Below are 16,299 nucleotides of genomic sequence, written 5' to 3'. Positions count from 1 at the left end.
CTCGGGGGCGTGCGGCGAGACACCCCCTTAGCTGGACTCCTTGCAGGGTCCCATTCATGCACCCACCTCCTTGTGCCCAAGCAGCTCCCCAAACCGCTACGTGCCCTCTTCAGAGCACCCAGGATGTCCTGCTCCCATCCCACCAAGCAGCTGCTGCTGCTGCAGTGATTTTTGAGGTGTCAAAGGCAAACACCATCCTGCAGCAGCAGGGGAAGTACTCTGCTCAGTGCTTTTGAATTAATTTAATTCCCCTGCGCTGGTGGGGCCAGGAGCAGCGTCCCCATGCACCTGCGGTGCAGCAGCTCGGGGAGGAGGCTCCTGGTGTGAGCAAGCCGGCTGTATTGCTCTGCTTTTCCAAGCACACCGCAAGCCCGGGGGTAGCTTTCCTCTGAGGACACCGCTCTGCGCATGGGATGGGTTTTGTCCAAAATTCCTTGAAAACTCCCCAAAGACTGACACCCCGCCGAGGAAGGGAAATGCAGTGCAGCAGCTGCTGAGCCCAGGCTAAGGGCTCCCGCGCAGAAAGCAACACTTACCCCTGAGTGAACCCCCAAAAAAGTTGCTTATTCCAGGATTTTCCGCTCCAAAGCGCCTCTCACCCTTGCTTCATGGTGTGCCGGCGCTGCTCAGCCTTCCCGGTCCCCGCTTGCCTTGCTCGGTGGGGTGCAAGCACTGGCGGGGCAAGGGAAATGGGGGTGCGCTTGTCCCAGCACGACGGCTGCCGCGGGTCTGAGCGAGGCCGGAGGAGGCGGCTGGCGCGGGAGTGCTGGGGGGCCGGGCGATCCGGCGTCTCAAATGGGATCCAGATGGTTGGTGCTGGCGTTCCTGGGGCTGAGGTCAGAGCTGCTCATCACACGCGGTCCCCCCCACCCTGGGGGACGCCTCCGCGCTGTGTGGCTTCGCCTTCCCGTGCTGGCCCCGCCGTCTCCAAAATGCTTCTCCCTGTTATCGGTGAGAAGAAATATATTTAAAAAAAAAAAACGCCCTGCAGGGTTGCAGGAGCTACTTTAATTATGCCTTTTGGGTAGGAAGGGCTGGACTGGGACGTTTGCAGGAGCCAGGACATGCCAAGGACCATACCAAGTTACGCAGGGCTCCGGCGAAGCGCTGGTTGGAGATGCTTGGGGCTGCGGAAAGCTCAGCTTCTCCCCCTGCACAGTTACGAGCATCAGCGCAGGGGGAGAGAGAGAGTCTCTTCTTAATGCGGTTTCCTATTTACATGTAACAGGGTTTTTTTACCTGCCCAAATGGGGAGGAAGAAGTGGGGGGATTATGTTATAGCATAACTTATAAATAAAAGTTAGCCCCTTAGCATAAGGATAAATATTTTAAAGTATATATAGCCTAGTGGAAAGTTTCGAGTAAAAGTTTGAAAGCTCCTGACCAGTGATTTTTCACAGTGCATAGGTTTAAAAAAAACCCAACAAACTTTAACCTTTTATTAGGTTAAACAAACTTTAACCTTTTATTAGGTTAACCTTTTATTAGAGCCTGTAAGGCAGATTTGGGGGGGTAATTTTATTCCTCTGCCTCCGACGACAGCACGTCACTGGCCAACATTAAACATTTCAGTCTGGACTGGGTTCTGTTTTGCAGGAAATGGTGGTATGGCAACATTAATTCTTATCTCTCGCCCTTCTTTGGTTCCATATAAGGCTGGAAGCGAGATGGCGTCCCTGGAATCAAATAGTCAAATTCTCTTCGTTTCAAATAGGGATTTATTATGTTTGCACTAGGTTTTGTGCTGTTTGAAAGACTAGCCACATAAAGAAATAGCTGGAATGCTTCAGGAAAGTGCTGAGCCCTTGAACTGATGCAATAGCTCGTTTTAGAAATGGTGCTTGGCTTGGCGCTTGCGGGGACTGAGCGCCGACCTCGCAGAGGGATCCAGTGCAAACATCCCCGGCCGTGCACCCGAAAGCAGGCAGGGTGTGTGTTCCCCTCCCCAAATCTGGTGAGCCGGAGCTCAAAGGCAGAGTGTTCCCAAATAATAAATATGCCTGGCAAAAGGGAGCTGCAGCTCCTCACTGGGTGTCGGCGGGCAGCTGAACAGAGGATGGAGAAAACAGGGTCTGCTGGAAAGCAATGACAAACGCATAACAGTGGCCAAGATGGGTGAAGGACAGCTGCTAAAGGATAAAATATATACGATGGAGGTGCACTTTGCTGGCAGAAGTGTCCAAACCAAATTATTTTCCTTCTAAATTCAGCTGTCGGGTGGGAGAGCCCAACTGGGGATGCTGCGGTGGCACCAGGACAACCCCAAAAAGCAGCAGCACGTGGCCACGGGCACTCTCACCCCCTTGCCAGCCTCCTACTGAACAGGCGGGTGCAGGCGATGTGCTTCCCTGCATCTTCTCCTGCCTTCGGGCTTTCAGGCTATCAGCTCTCCTGCGCGTCTCAGCCCTGCTGTCCCCTGTACGACGCACTCAGCAAGAATTGCATCCACCGAGTGGGGTCCAGAAGTTCCAGCTTGCTGCCACCAGTGGAAACCAGTATGGTTCAGTCAACTGGAATCTGTATTGCCATTAGTTCAGATAACCTTCAAAAACCAGAGTTTTCTGCGTGGCAATGAAGGAACGCAAGAAGACAGTTTTAAGTGAATGGCAAAAAAAAATAAATCATAAAACACAGGAAAGCTCCAGCCACCCCAGAACAGTAGTGAAAAACAGCCAAGATAGAGGATCATAGATAAATAATGTAACAATATTGGCAAAACACCTATGACCTGCACTGTGTGCCTGTCGCAGCTCGATTGAGAACATATTTAACTTGGAAGTTAGACTTTATTCTTTTTGCGATGCAGAATCGGTCTTAATATGGTTTTAATACTGAAGTGACTTTTACCAAGTGCTCCGATAATTAAATGAAGCTGCGAGAGGTCTTAAATTCCCATCTGATTGCCTTTATGACTGTAATAACCAAGCTGAAAGGTTTTCCTTTCCAAAAAGGGGCTTGGTAGCCGGCGCACAGGGGGAGAGCAGCCAGCCAGGATGCTGAGGGCGTTTTGGGGTGGGGTTATTATTTTTTTCCCCCCTTCCATTCCCGATCCTTTCGAATCCTTCCTTTAGCAGTTCCCTCTGTGTTGGTGACCCCCTGCAAAGCAGTCACCATCTGCCACAGCAGGAACGGGGAACGCGGGCCGGTTCCCACCACGGTTGCTGCAACGTTCGGGGGGTGAGCGAAACCCCTGGGGAAGGGGTGACATCTGCAGGGACAGACTTCTTTCCATCCCCAGACACCAAACAAACCCTCTCTGCTAATTAGTAAAAGACTGAATCACGTTGCGTTGATAATTTCTAGAGACAGCTGGGACTAAGTTTAGCAAGATTTCCTCCCTGGTGTATTAATAACTAGATGTGATTAATGCTATGAGTCAGGAAGAGGGTTTTGAGGAATTCTCTTTCCACCCGTGACAAAAAAGCCCTGTGTGCTACATCCTTGCCTGAATGCAAAGGGGACCTTGACGTCCTCCCATCCCCAGAATAAGGGTCTCCGCTTGGGACCCTTAGAAAAAATTCAGTGAAACGGGCAGAGCGCGGTGAAATTTTGCAGTTCTTTTCTGTGTGCGGACGTGCTTCAGCTGGGCCAGTTCTACCCCCAATTTAAGAAACACTCTGGATTTCCTCCGTGTGATTCACACAAGCACAGGGCGGCCGGCTCGGGGTCACGTATGTGTGGGGACACCCAGGAGCATCCTGCCTCGGCTCCATCCTTGAGCACCATCTGCTGGCTTTTCACTCCGGGGACTCCTCGGGCATCCACCAAACCCACAGTCCCCTTCTTTCCCTCCAATAAAACCTGCTCCTGCAAGATGGGGCCGCTGCTTGCTCTGAAATCAGTGGGTACTGCCAAAACCAAGGGTTGCTCCGTTGTTTTTCCATCACCAGCCTGAACATTGGCACAGCGGACTGGAGGCGCGGGGTCCGGCCGTGGCCCTCGCGTGCCTATTTCAAAGGACGAGCTCTTTCTCCTGCTTGCAAAGCAAGGCAGAGAGCTGCTCTGCTAGAACTAGGGCAGGGATGTAGATTGCATTTTCATTTTGCTCGCAATAGATGGTTTTCATTAGTTCCAAAGGATTTGCCGTTGCTTTCGTTCAAATACTTCCCCTGCCACCAGCACCCCGGTTAGGAAGCGGTCCAGGAAATATTTTCTGAAGCTTTTCTTGGTTCTGCTTTTCTCCTACACGTTCTGGCTGTCTGCCTCTGCGCAAATATCTCCCGGTGTATTTGTGCCACGTTCGATACCACCCTTGGCTTCGAAACAGCCAGGAGGAAAGGGCAGGAGCATCTCTAGAGCATGCAGAGAGGGTGGGGAGAAAGTGAGCCGGGCAGGTCAGGGTGGGAATTAAGGCAAGAGAAGAGCCACCTGGCTCTGCCGATCCCATCCTGCAGCCTTGGGGAAGAAATTCAAACACTGCTGCAAAATCTCCCTCCCGTCCTCGACGATGAAGTTGTGACAGCAGATTCAAGGCGGGCTGCACTAGGAGGGGGCTTGGAAAAGCGTGGGGGATGCTACAAGCATCCCAGCAACCTGGGTGCAACCAGGGCTTAATTGCAATCAAGGGCAGATCTCCTAATTGGCACCAGGGGAGGGAGGCTGTGCCCCAGCGCAGGTTGGTGGGTATGAGTGCATTCCTGGGGCTCGCGGGGTAGCGCTGGGGGAACGGCAGTCTTGGGACCTCTCTGCCACTGGCTGCATGATTACAGGTAATTTGTCTGCTCTGCCGCAGCTCCTTATCTGTGAGACAGTGGGGTTTGCCCCCCTCGCTTACGTGAAGGGCAAAAAGCGGTGATCAGTGGGACCGCTATAGGAGAAAGAGCTGTGGTGTGGAGTCAGGCACAGGTTGGAGTCTTTTGGTCTCGGTTCTGACAATTTTGAAAAGCCACAGCAGGAAAAGCCGTGAGAATGAAACCAAAAATTTCAGCATCTCCCATGCGACTGGAGGAAAAACCCTCCTGGCAGGAGAAATGGTTTAGGGCTAATTGAAAAGGCATTTCCTTCCTTTCTTCCCTCTTCTTAAGTGTTATCATTTAAAACCAAAGGTGCAATAAAAACTTCACCTAGTAGGGCTTATTAGGAGTTGTTATTATTATTTATTAATATATATTATTATCGGAGTTACTGAAATGCATTGCGCTGGGTGTCTTTTTTTTTTCCCCCAAATCAAAGCTTTTAAAAATCTCTGCGTATGCTAGAAAACATTTTTCTTTTGATAAATCAGTGATTTCTTAAGAGGATGCCTGTTTTGTTGTAACATTTCTGAGGCTAATACTGCTAATAAATCACGCCAACAGGCTAACCCCAGAAGAAGCAATAAAAGCAAACCTACGCCAGGGCTGCGTGTATTATCCGAGTGTATATATACTCTTAATCTACGGCTTATTGTAACTCAAACAAAGTAACTTGGAGCCCTGACCACCTGCATCCTGCAGAAAGCCCTCCTGCTGGAAGGGCTTTTCAGTGTCTGCGATAAGGAACAAACTACTCTGAAATATGTAAATAATGTGAATATTTTCCCCTCAAACACAATGTGCAGCTTGTAGGTCAGTAGACTGTAATGTGAACCCTGATGCTCGGCTTCTAGGAAAGATGCTAGCTGAGCTCTTTTTCAGAATAAGAGGGAACTTGAGGAGCATGCGTGAGATGCGTTTTGGCCAACGCAGACGTTGCCAGACGTTGCTTTGGGTTGCTCCTGTTTTCTTGCATTAGATGCTTCCAGATGGTGCCTTGCACAAGGCGATCAAAAAATCCTTCCAAGTCTTGGCCTCCATGTCCTGTGCAACTTCAAAGTCCTGTGCTGCATAAAAAGCCGTTTGAAATGGGCTGAATTTCAGCGGTTCAATGAAACTTCCCATTTTGTGATGGAAACAACTGTTACTAATTACCGGGGAGAGAAGTGAGGTGGCTTGAAAAGAGCTGGCGTTTGGGAGAAGCCAGAAATACCCGCTGCCCACGCGGCGGGGTGATGTAACGGCAGGCGAGCCGAAGAGGAATTATAGGGAATTATTCATATCCATGAATGAGTGTTATGTTAGTCGGGAAGATACGGGAGGGAAAAGACCTGAGGGTTTGCTGCAGCCGGTTCATTGGAAACCTGTGGTCTTTGTGCACTGGTGGTAAAGAGAAAAAAAACGTGTGTTATGCTAAGAGGGAGAGGACAGCACTGGAAATATAAAGCCCTGTCTTGATGTACCATACATCCCAGTCCCCAGGGAGCATGTTCTTGTTAGGGTTCCCTATTAAAGGCATAAAACTATATATTTTTATCTTGCCCGTGCGGGTTTTTCCACGATAAATGGAGTTTTCCACGAGCAGCCCTTGCTTGCGGGTAGGGTGAGAATAAAGCCAGGGAAGCAGCAACGCTGGAGCCTGAAACAGCCCGTGGGGATCGTGACCCACACCCCAGCCTCGCCCGGGCTGCTGCTTCTCCCCTGGGGCTCCAGGTCCTTAATCAGCCCTCGCCATACTTCCCTGCCAGGTGATCTGCCAGAAACACTGCTTCTTTTTAATCTTTGGAGCCGATGCTAAGTTGAACAGGCTTAATTCAGCTGTGAAAATTGGGCCACTCCCCTGAATTGAAAAGAGCTGTGAATTAAGGGGAGGGAAAGAAAACCCCACATTTTGCTCAAGGGGAACACATGGATTTGAGGAGGGTTGAACCCCTGCTCCCCTCTCCATCTCTCACATCAAGCAGCTTCTTGGTTTCCTCCCTGGGCTTCATCCCACACCTGATAGTCCCTTTCTGGTCTCTCGGGCCTTAATATGGGACTGGTATTTTCTTTCCTGAGGGTGTCGGGAACTGCAGGAGCTGGCAGGGTGCCGGCAGCAAAGCCTGGCCTCCCGCAGCATCCTCCCCTGCCTGGGGAGGGTCGTGGTGGGCAGAGGTGGCTGCTGCTCCCCAGGGCATCACGGATCTGCTGCAACGCGGGGGGTGACACCCTATTTCCCGGCGATAACAAAAAGTAGCCTTAGTTACTGAGCATCCTCCCATCGCGTTACATCCTGGCATTGCTTTTGCTAAAGCTACCCCAGGGTGGGATGCACTTGTTTCTCCTCTTCTCCTCTATGGGGGGGTCCATGCTGTCCCCAGCTGGGTGGCACGGGGCTCCTCGTGCCACGGAGTCCCGCTGGGCAGGTACGGGGGTCCAGGCTGCGTCATCTTGCTCTCTCCCTTATAAACATCCCGTCACTTGATGGAGAGCTGATATAAACAGCGTGTCCACATCGTAGCTGTTTTGTTTGGAGTTAGCATTAAAAAAAACACCCCAGGAAATAACATGTATGCAGTCGGTATGTATTTATCCCTCAGGGGCTTGCCTGTGATTTGCACCGAGCATATGGAACAACTTGTGCTTGAGATGTTTGTGTCTGAGGCATCCGGAGATGCTGGGTTTCTAACAAGGTGGTAAAACGGTGGCGTTTGCACTGTGCCGCTCGCTGCTTTGGGTAGAGCTGATGAGGCATCATTGGGGAGATGCTGAATTTTCCCCTGTAAATGGCTGGAGCTCCTTTGGAAGCTAAAAAGCCGAGGTTTTTGCCCAAATCCACCTAGAAACTCACTCGAAGTACGGGTACATTTCCAGCTGGTCTAGGTGATTTCCAGAGCAATGTGGTTTTCTGCATGAGCTGCATCAGAGATGCAGACGCAACCTCAATCTTTAATTGGATATTTTTTCTTTAAGCAAGTATCAGTTCCTCAGCACTGCCAGGTTATTCACACACAATCAAATGCAAACTAGTAAGTAAGTGGAATTAACTGCAATACCAAACAAAGGTGTCACAGGGGTGTTAAAAAAACAAAACTCACCTGATATAAAGCCGTACAAATGACCAGATATAAGCTCCCACTTAAAATCCGGGTACAAAGTGTTAAAAAAAAGCTTTAACTAATTATTTGCCTGGGGAAAAGAATGCTGTTTTGCTGAAGTTTGTAAGTTTGGCAAGTGGATTTGTTGTTTGTTGCCTTTTTTTTTTTTTTTTGCTGAGGAAGCCAGCCTGGTTTTACCGAGCCAAAGGAGAAGTTAAGTCTTTTTGTCCTGTAGCTCAGTTTTGGGGAGCAAACACTGGCTGCAGAGGCTCAGGAGGGTATGGAAACATCTCCCGATTACTGGGCAACCTCTGTGGCAATGAACCTTTCCCATCCCCCCCCCAAACTTGGGCATCCCTTTGGGCAACTGCCTCCTCCCGCAGGCACCTGCGGCCCCTGTGCTGCCGGGGCCCTGGGCTGGGGATGTCCCTGGATGTGAAAGATCAACCTGTCCCGGGGCAGGAAGAGGTGGGGACGGCTTTGCATGGTTACCGTTGCTGTTTATCACCCTTTCCAACCGCTCATGGCAGAAACGAGTGGAAAAAAAGCCTTCAGCGCTCCTTATAAAACCCAGCGCCAGCAGGCTTGCCAGCCTTGCTAATGTCTCCTCCTCAAACGTCTCATTCATTCATTCCGCAGTGGGGACACGTGAAAATCGCATCATTTCCTCGAGGCAGAACAACAGCATGCTTGTCCCTAAAAAAAATCCCTGTGCTACCTAGCAGCAAGTCACCTGTCAACTACAAGCAAGCTGGAACGGGGCTGATCTTTATGGGACTGAGCATCTATGTGAGTAAAACTCAGGAGGAGCGAGCTCGAGTGCCAGCGAAGCCTGATGGAGTTGTTCTGGCTCCCTGTGGTCCATAAATAATGTGGCCAGGCAGACTGGCTCCTTCCCTCTGGGATGGCACATCACTCCTAGGGAGGAGGCGTGTTGAGAGGGCGAGTCCGTGGCAGATGATGCTCTCTCCTAATTTCTTGCTCCCAAACCAGCTGCCAGCAGGCACTCTGCTCCATCACCCACGGGTTTGCCCACAAAGGCGAGCTTTCCCCCAGCAATGGTCCAGCACAGCACCGGTGCTTTCATCCGAACCTGCTCTCCAAAGCTCAGCTGCTGGAGTTTTTGATTGTTGGAGATTTATCCTCTCTGTTGGAGATTTATCCTCTCGTGAGCAAGTACAGCTGAAGCATGTCTAATTCAACCCCCTCCAAATATATGTAACCTCCATCATCCTGTCCCGATCTCAGTCTCTCTGCAGGGTGAGATGGTTTTATTGTGAATTTTCAAAGTGGGGATGAGCTGGATTGAAGGTGAATATGCTGGGGGCTGTCTGCCTTCCATCGGGTAATGAATCATTTCAGTAAAAAGATGGAGCAGTCAAAACTCTGCTTTTCCAGTCTGATAAATGAGGTGGGTTAGCAAACATTCTCCATCTTCAACACCCTTTCTCCACCAAACCTTCCGGTCAATGCTGGATCAGCAGCGGCTTGCTGGGCACAAAAAGCCACTATTTCAGACCATTTCTGGGCTTTGTAAAGGTGCAAAACAATGCAGCCCAGCAGCTTTGACAGAGTGCTGCTGCCCAGCAAGGCAGCCACATACCAGGGGCAAGGCCTTGTATCCGAGATAACCGATGCTCCAGCTCGAAGCCCAGCCCGGCCTCCACGGGATGCTCCAGTGAGCATCTGTGCTCGTCAGACTGGAGGCTGCGTACCAACGAGCTCCTCTTCCTCTTTGGGGATGGGTCCCAAAGCTTGGGTCTTCTTGCTTTACTCTGTGTCTGGTTTTTCTTGCTTTATCAGGGGTCTCTGGTCCTCCAAACAGAGAGGAGATGGATGCCAAGGGGCCAACAAGCACCATCTACAAACGCCAGCATTTCTTTCATTTGTTTCCTCTCCCAAATTGCAGTTAATCCGTGTTAGGCTTCCTCCCTGCCTGTGGAGAAATCTAATACTTTTGAAGATTTTTTTTTTTGTCCTCTGACACTGGCAGCTTCGATTCCTCAATCCGTAGAACTTATTGTTCTTGAATTAGAAAGACTACTCACATCCTGGCCACCATTGACATGTGTTTTTGCTTTGCGGGGTCTCGTGCCAGCAGCACCTCGCACGGAGGAGGGGTTTTCTCTTGCTGCCTGCCGTCAGCACGGGAGCATCTTTGGCAGGGAAGCGGTGGCAGGCACCGCGGGGAGATGGACCTCCCCAGCTTTTGCTGCATTTGGAAGGGAAAGGTAGAGGTACCAGAGATGAGGCCAGGTGTTTGGTGAGTTACTGTTTGAGTCAGTCCTCCCAGGAAAGTGAAATGCTGGTAGGTCGCCAGCTGTCCCAAAATCACCCCTTACGTGAGACAGGCATGAAGGTAAAAGCTAAATGAGTTCATTGCCCTCAAATGCAAGGCTCCAGAGATGGGAGCTGGGATGGAAACCCAGAAATTAAAGAGGAAATCACCTTCTACATACTTGCCCCTAGCTCCAAGAAGCAATCTCCGTCTCTTGCTCTACCAAAACCTGCCAGCACACCTGCGGCACCATCAGCTGCAACCCGCTCCTCTGGCTGGGGCAGAGAGCAACCCGCTGCGGAGCTAACGCTGAAGGATTTTTGTGGATCTGAAGCACCGGTTCAGTAATCTGACCTCCTCCTCTGCTCTGCAGCAGGGAGGCTTTGGTGGAGCAGGAACGTGCAGTGATGTACAGAGTACAGCATGTACGTCGCCCGTGCTGACAGCAGCATGTTCTCACTAATTTCTCCATTGATCTATATTCTCGAGCAGGCTGCCACTAACATCATTCTCGCTGTGCCACTGAGGAGCGCAAGCCTTCTCAGAAAACATCTGGTCAGCTAGTTTCGCCAGCTCTCCGCTCTGCGAGTCCCTGGATCAAATTAGACACTCACGGGCTGAATGAAAAGCCATTGTACGTGAAATAATCCCCCGCTGAGACTTGTGTCTCGCAGCAGGCAGCGGGGATGTCTGCAGGGCGCCGACGCTTCATTTCCCTGGAAGAGCTGATCTGGCCGACGCCTCAACAGTGGGAGGACATTTTCGGCGAGATGATGCAGTAACCGGATACCTGGCGGGGTGGATGCTCTCCCTGCGCCTACGGCATCGTCCTGGCAGCTGGATAAATCCCCCATGAAAGGGAACAAGCTCAGAGGGTGTTGAGGGATCACCTGTGTGTCCCACATCTCCCAAGGGTTGCTGGTTCTTGTGATGTGTTGGGGGCTGGTGGTGTCGCAGGTAAATTGCCATTGCATTACGTGGCTTTAAGCTGACCTATATGGCTAAAGAGGTACGAGGTCCTGTATCGAGGAGTGCCTCGGAGGCAGTGGGTTCCTCCTGCTGTGCTTTGGTGGAGCCCAGGAGCACTGTTTTGGGTCAAGGCTGTGCAAGGTGCTGTACAAACATAGGGTGGGAAATGACCTCGGTCCCCAGGGGCTCTCAGTCCAAAGGACAAGACCAAAGAGGTCAAATGGCACAAAGAGAAGTGGAAAACAGTCATTTTCCCCCCAAAACTGAGTACTTCCACATCACACACTGGTGGCCCACAGGCATCACAACAAAGTCGGAGTTGGCCATGAGGTTTTTTCACTGGAGGGGGTGTATTTAAAGGAAGATGCTGCAGGGGGGTCTAGATGTACAGAAAACAAGGGTCAAATCTTCCTTAGTATTTAACAGCAGGAGCGATTTTTACAGAAATGACCTGAAACTCTTCAGAGAAACGCCAATTTGGCCTGTATTCAACTAGGATGAGGAATACCAGAAAGAGAGAGGAGGAGATTTGTTTTTTTTCCCCCTGTAAGAGGCCAACCCTGGCCGGACTTCACTGGTCATGGGATAGCAGTTGGGATTTTCCTTCTCTACCGGGAGAAGGAACAGGGAGGAGAAAAGGGCAATTGTAAGCCCTCCCCAGAGGCTGGGAAAGCTTTCCAAAGGTAAAAAAAAATAGTAAGAGGGACTCTTAGAGATGGTGTTTGTTTCTTTTCCATGGTTTAAGCTTTTGGGAGGGTGGGGAGGACACCTCTCCGTTGACAGTACCTGGCAAGAGAGCCGTGAAAAACTCTATGAAAGAGAAATAGGCAGTGTCTTTAGTTTTAGACAAAAATCCCAGTGTTTTGTCTCCATGGCCAGCCCCAAGCTGGGGCGGTGGAGCACGCAGGAGATGCCTGAGCTCGGGAGCCCGGGCTGAGCTGCTCCTGGGCATCATGTTGACGGAGATCATGGTTGCCTGAAGTTGCAAAGGGGGGTTTCTAGAGAGGTCCTGTAGGAAGGAGGGTCTGGGTCTGGTTGATGGGAAGAAGACAGGCAGAGCTGTTTGGTAGTGTGTGATTTTGAGCATGAACACCATGCTGCTGGCCCAGAGCTCGTTTGAGTGATGCTTTGCATGCTTCCACCTTTGGGTGATGGCCCAGATTTGCTCTCTCTGAACAGAGTAAGAGGGGTGGCTTCAGCATCCAGAGCTGAGGCAAATACCTCCAGCCTTGAGGTATCATTTGAGGTGATGGGAGGGTTAATACACTCGACAGAGAGCTGTTCTCGCTGCTGGGCTGCCAACAGGAGAGAGTGAAAGGGAAGGCATCAAGATGCACATTAGGGATGGCGATTTCTCTCAGGGTTAATGTACAGATCAGAAATCAGAGCGCTCGGCTTGGGAGCAGCAAAAAGAGAGCTGCTTTTGCAAAACAACAATCCTTTTCCATGTGAAAAGTCCCTTTTCGTGTGCTGGCTTCCCATGCTTGCTGCCTGTATTTTTTGCTGGACTCCACAAGGTGGCACAAGGAAACTGCTCTCTCCAGAGGAGCATCCCCGGGCTCCCCAGGCTGCACCTTTCAGCGCTGGGTCTGCACCAGCACCTGGCTGGGGGCTTCAGCTCCAGCCTCCAGCAGAACTGGAGACATCCTACACGGGGATTATTCCCTCTCAGCTCAAGCAGTGCTTTGCTGGGTGCCCAGAAGGGCCGTGCCGGGCAGGGTGATGTGCAGCACGACGCGTTTGTTGTTGTTGGGAGCTTGCAAAACAAGAAAGGATTTGGGGCTGGTCGTATTTTGGCTGCTGCACCCATGTGGGGATACCTCCCCTTCCCCATAGCTGTTCACTGGGGCCCTTCTGACATCGGGTACCCGCGATGCCCCCAGCCCTGGGTGCACCCTGGGATGAAATCTGAATTACACCGGAAAAAGCTGCAAGAAAGCGAGCCCGGCTCTGGCTGGAGCTTTATCAGAAATGCCAACAAAGGAGGAAACCACAGCTACAGAAGCACAGTACGTTGTTTTTCTTTTATGAAGTGGAACACGCTTTCTGGCTGGGATGGGCTAAAAAGTTTCCCTTTTCCGATCAATCCAAGGACGCCGGCAAGACAGCTCTGCCTCTCCCGCTGCTCACAGCCTTGGTGCTTCTTCTCAAACCTGGAGTCATCCATGTTGTAGCCTGCTAAGTCTGTCGTGTCCCGCAGACCATCCTTTACCCCTCCAGCCAGAGTATTTCTGGGTGGCAGCTCCGCTCTCCAGACTGAGCAAGCCATGCCTGCTTCAAGCCACCAGAAGTTAGGCACTTCAATTTTGCATTTCCCTTTGAAAAAAAAAAATTAAATACCCAGGCTGCCATTTCAAACCATGCCACAAATGCCTTTCCTGTGCCAGCCTGCTCTCATCGTCGCTGTTATTCCCGGGGCAAAGCGGGCTTTGCAGCTCGGATGGGGGGGGACAGGACTCATATGACTCACCCAAAACCACACAAACAGAGCCAGGCTTCTGGTTTCCCCTCCAGCTTGCTCGCTCAGCCTGCCTCAACAGCTGGAGGAAAAGAAAAGCAGCTTATGTTCATTTATTACCGGCTGTAACAAGAGGGTGTTGATAAGCAGATGACTTATCCGAGCATCTCCAGTGGCCCAGCGAGATGAGCTCTGTCCCACGGAGCCAGCACGTCACGGGTAGTTTGTGCGGCTCAGAGAGCTTTGCCGGGGGGGTTTCATGCCAGCTCGCTTCCACCGCCTGCCCGGTGCTGTGCAAGTCGCCAGGTCCGTGTTTACCTCTGCAGAGCCAAGGCCTGGCATTGCTGGAGGCTTTTTTAGGTATGGGGAGGTGATGAGACTTGCAGAGGCTTTGGTGAGGTGGCTGGCATTTGACAGACTATGAGGCACCTAAAATCTGGCAGAGACAAAGGCTTCTTGCCCTGCCCATGTGGCTGGGATGGCAGAGGTGCTACGGAGGACGTAGGCTAGGACCTGAGCTGGGGGACCTCGGTGCAAAACTGCTGCTGAGGTGCCAGCTGGGAGCTTCATGGGCAATGCTGAGCTGGTTTGGGCTGGATAGAGTTAATTTTCTTTATAGTGGCTGGTATGGGGCTCTGTTTTGGATTTGTGCTGGAAACAGTGTTGATAACACAGGGGTGTTTCAGTTGTTGCTGCACTGGTCAAGGACTGTTCAGCTTCCCATGCTCTGCCAGGCGCACAAGGAGCTGGGAGGGGACACAGCCAGGACAGCTGACCCACACTGCCCAAAGGGCTATTCCACACCATACGGCGTCATGCTCGGTATATAAAGCTGGGGGAGAAGAAGGAAGGGGGACGTTCGGAGTGATGGCGTTTGTCTTCCCAAGTCACCATTACGTGTGATGGAGCCCTGCTTTCCTGGGGATGGCTGAACACCTGCCTGCCCATGGGAAGGAGTGAAGGAATTCCTTGCTTTGCTTTGCTTGCGTGCGCAGCTTTTGCTTTCCCTATCAAACTGTCTTTATCTCAACCCACGAGTTTTCTCACTTTTACTCTTCCGATTCTCTCCCCCATCCCACCGGGGGGAGCGAGCGAGCGGCTGCGTGGGGCTTGGTTGCCGGCTGGGGCTAAACCACAACAGATGCTCAGATGAAGGGCCTCATCCCTCACTATTTCCACCACTGAGCCCACGCTGCAGCAGGCTGGCGATCTCAAGCGCAAGCTCACAGAAACAGGAGGGGCAGACAGAGCCCAGCTTTGCCCCTGGCACCTCCTGCAGCCCCCCTGTGACCCAGCCAGGTCTGCTCGGGCAGAGCCATCCCTGCCCCAGCTGAAAAGCCCTGCCCCGCCGCACAGAGCCTCAGGGCCGGGTAAGTCTCCGAGGACACTAGGTTGCACTGCCACTGCATCATATATATAATATATATATGTAATATTACATAATGTGTGCATCCCGCAGTGACACAAGTGGCTCTGGCTCCACCCAGGTGAGCGGCACCCCAGCATGGTCGCCCGCAGGGGTAGGCTGTGAGCGATGGAAAAAGGACGAGAGCTGATGTTGGCTCCGTGGCCTGGAGCGGCAGACGAGCAGGAATGGTGACGAGGAGCATAGGAGCCGGATCCTAGCTCGAACCTGCTCACCAGACGCTCGTTAGGTCAGCAGAGAGCAGCCCTCCGGGCTGTCGCGTCCCCAGGGACGGCGGGTGCCTGGGCTCTGGGATGCGCCCTGCCTTTCCCCCGTTGCCCCAGGGAGTGGTGCCAAGCCAAGGTAGTGCAAGGAGCTTCAGGGAGTGGATAATTGCAAGAAGAAGTCTTTCCTCACCCTTCCCCCTCTGCAGCCTCTTCGTATTTGGAAGAACAACTCTGCCTTCCCTCCCCCTGCCTGCTCCGAGCCCTGGCGAGTGGCCACCTCGTCCCATGGGAGCCATCAGCCAGCAGAGGACGGGAATAATGGTGCTCACTGGTGGCACGAGGCAGAGACGGACGCATGGAAACTCATTAGAGAGCAGATCGACCGGCGAGGCTCTCCTTAGGCGACCTTGCTGGGAGCGCTTGCACGGCGCCGAGGCTGCCGGCTGCCTCCCACCGGTCCTTCCCGTCCCTCCGGGGTCATGTCTGGTGGGGAGAAAAGCAACATGCTCTGTCTTTTCTAGCTGGAAGGTGTCTCATGTCTTGAACAAGGAAGGCAATGAAGCACTGGGACAGCTTCAGGAGGGACCAGGGAGCCTTCTGGAAGCTGGAGCTTCAAAATAGAGCCTAGGGCAGGTCGGCGGGCTGGAAACAAGCTGCAGCTCAAAACAAATCCTGTGGCTGGTGCCCAAGCCACCCAGCTTGAGAGCAGAGAAGGGTGCTGCCAAAGAGCACGGGAAGACTGGCGTGGGGATGGCTGCCAGGGCAGGCATGGCCAGGAGGTGACCAGGGCTGGGTGGCAAGAACGGAGCAGGTCTGCTTTGAGGGCAAACCATCACAGGGGGCTTCTTCAGGCTCTCTGCTGGTTGGTCCAGACCCAAGCCACAGCAGGTAGCATGGACAGTGGTAAGAAAGCCACGTGGTTATGGAGGGGATAGGTTTCGGCTGGACATCCATGGAGCTGCAGGCCACAGGGCTAAGCCAAAGGCATTCCCCATCCGCTTGTCCGTAGCCTCGAGACCCATCTCCTGGGCTCTGCACCTTCATTTCCATGCCCGCTTCTGCCCCATCGTACGCCCGCCCAAACTTTCTCCAGCCCGAGACATGTCTTCCCGCTTCACACCCTTGCTTGGAGTAAAGGCAGAGACATCTCTG

At 52.2% G+C, this 16,299-nt stretch overlaps 1 protein-coding gene across 12 annotated transcripts in view; it reads right to left on the bottom strand.

The window, feature by feature from the left end:
- Window positions 1-942, bottom strand: part of COL6A3 (collagen type VI alpha 3 chain) — a 63,883-nt gene extending 62,941 nt beyond the window's left edge. For 3 of the 12 annotated variants that reach the window (XM_072875511.1, XM_072875512.1, XM_072875510.1), the window contains exon 1: window positions 537-941. The gene's annotated coding sequence lies outside the window, so the exon portion shown is untranslated. Of the gene's footprint in view, window positions 1-536 lie in introns of all 12 variants that reach the window. The other 9 variants (XM_072875514.1, XM_072875515.1, XM_072875518.1 and 6 more) reach the window with 7 other exon arrangements.
- Between the last annotated feature and the right edge of the window lie 15,357 nt (window positions 943-16,299).

This window comes from Ciconia boyciana, chromosome 10 (genome assembly GCF_034638445.1).
Source record: "Ciconia boyciana chromosome 10, ASM3463844v1, whole genome shotgun sequence".
Classification (NCBI taxonomy): Eukaryota; Metazoa; Chordata; class Aves; order Ciconiiformes; family Ciconiidae; genus Ciconia; species Ciconia boyciana.
This window is presented reverse-complemented; position numbering and strand designations above follow the sequence as displayed.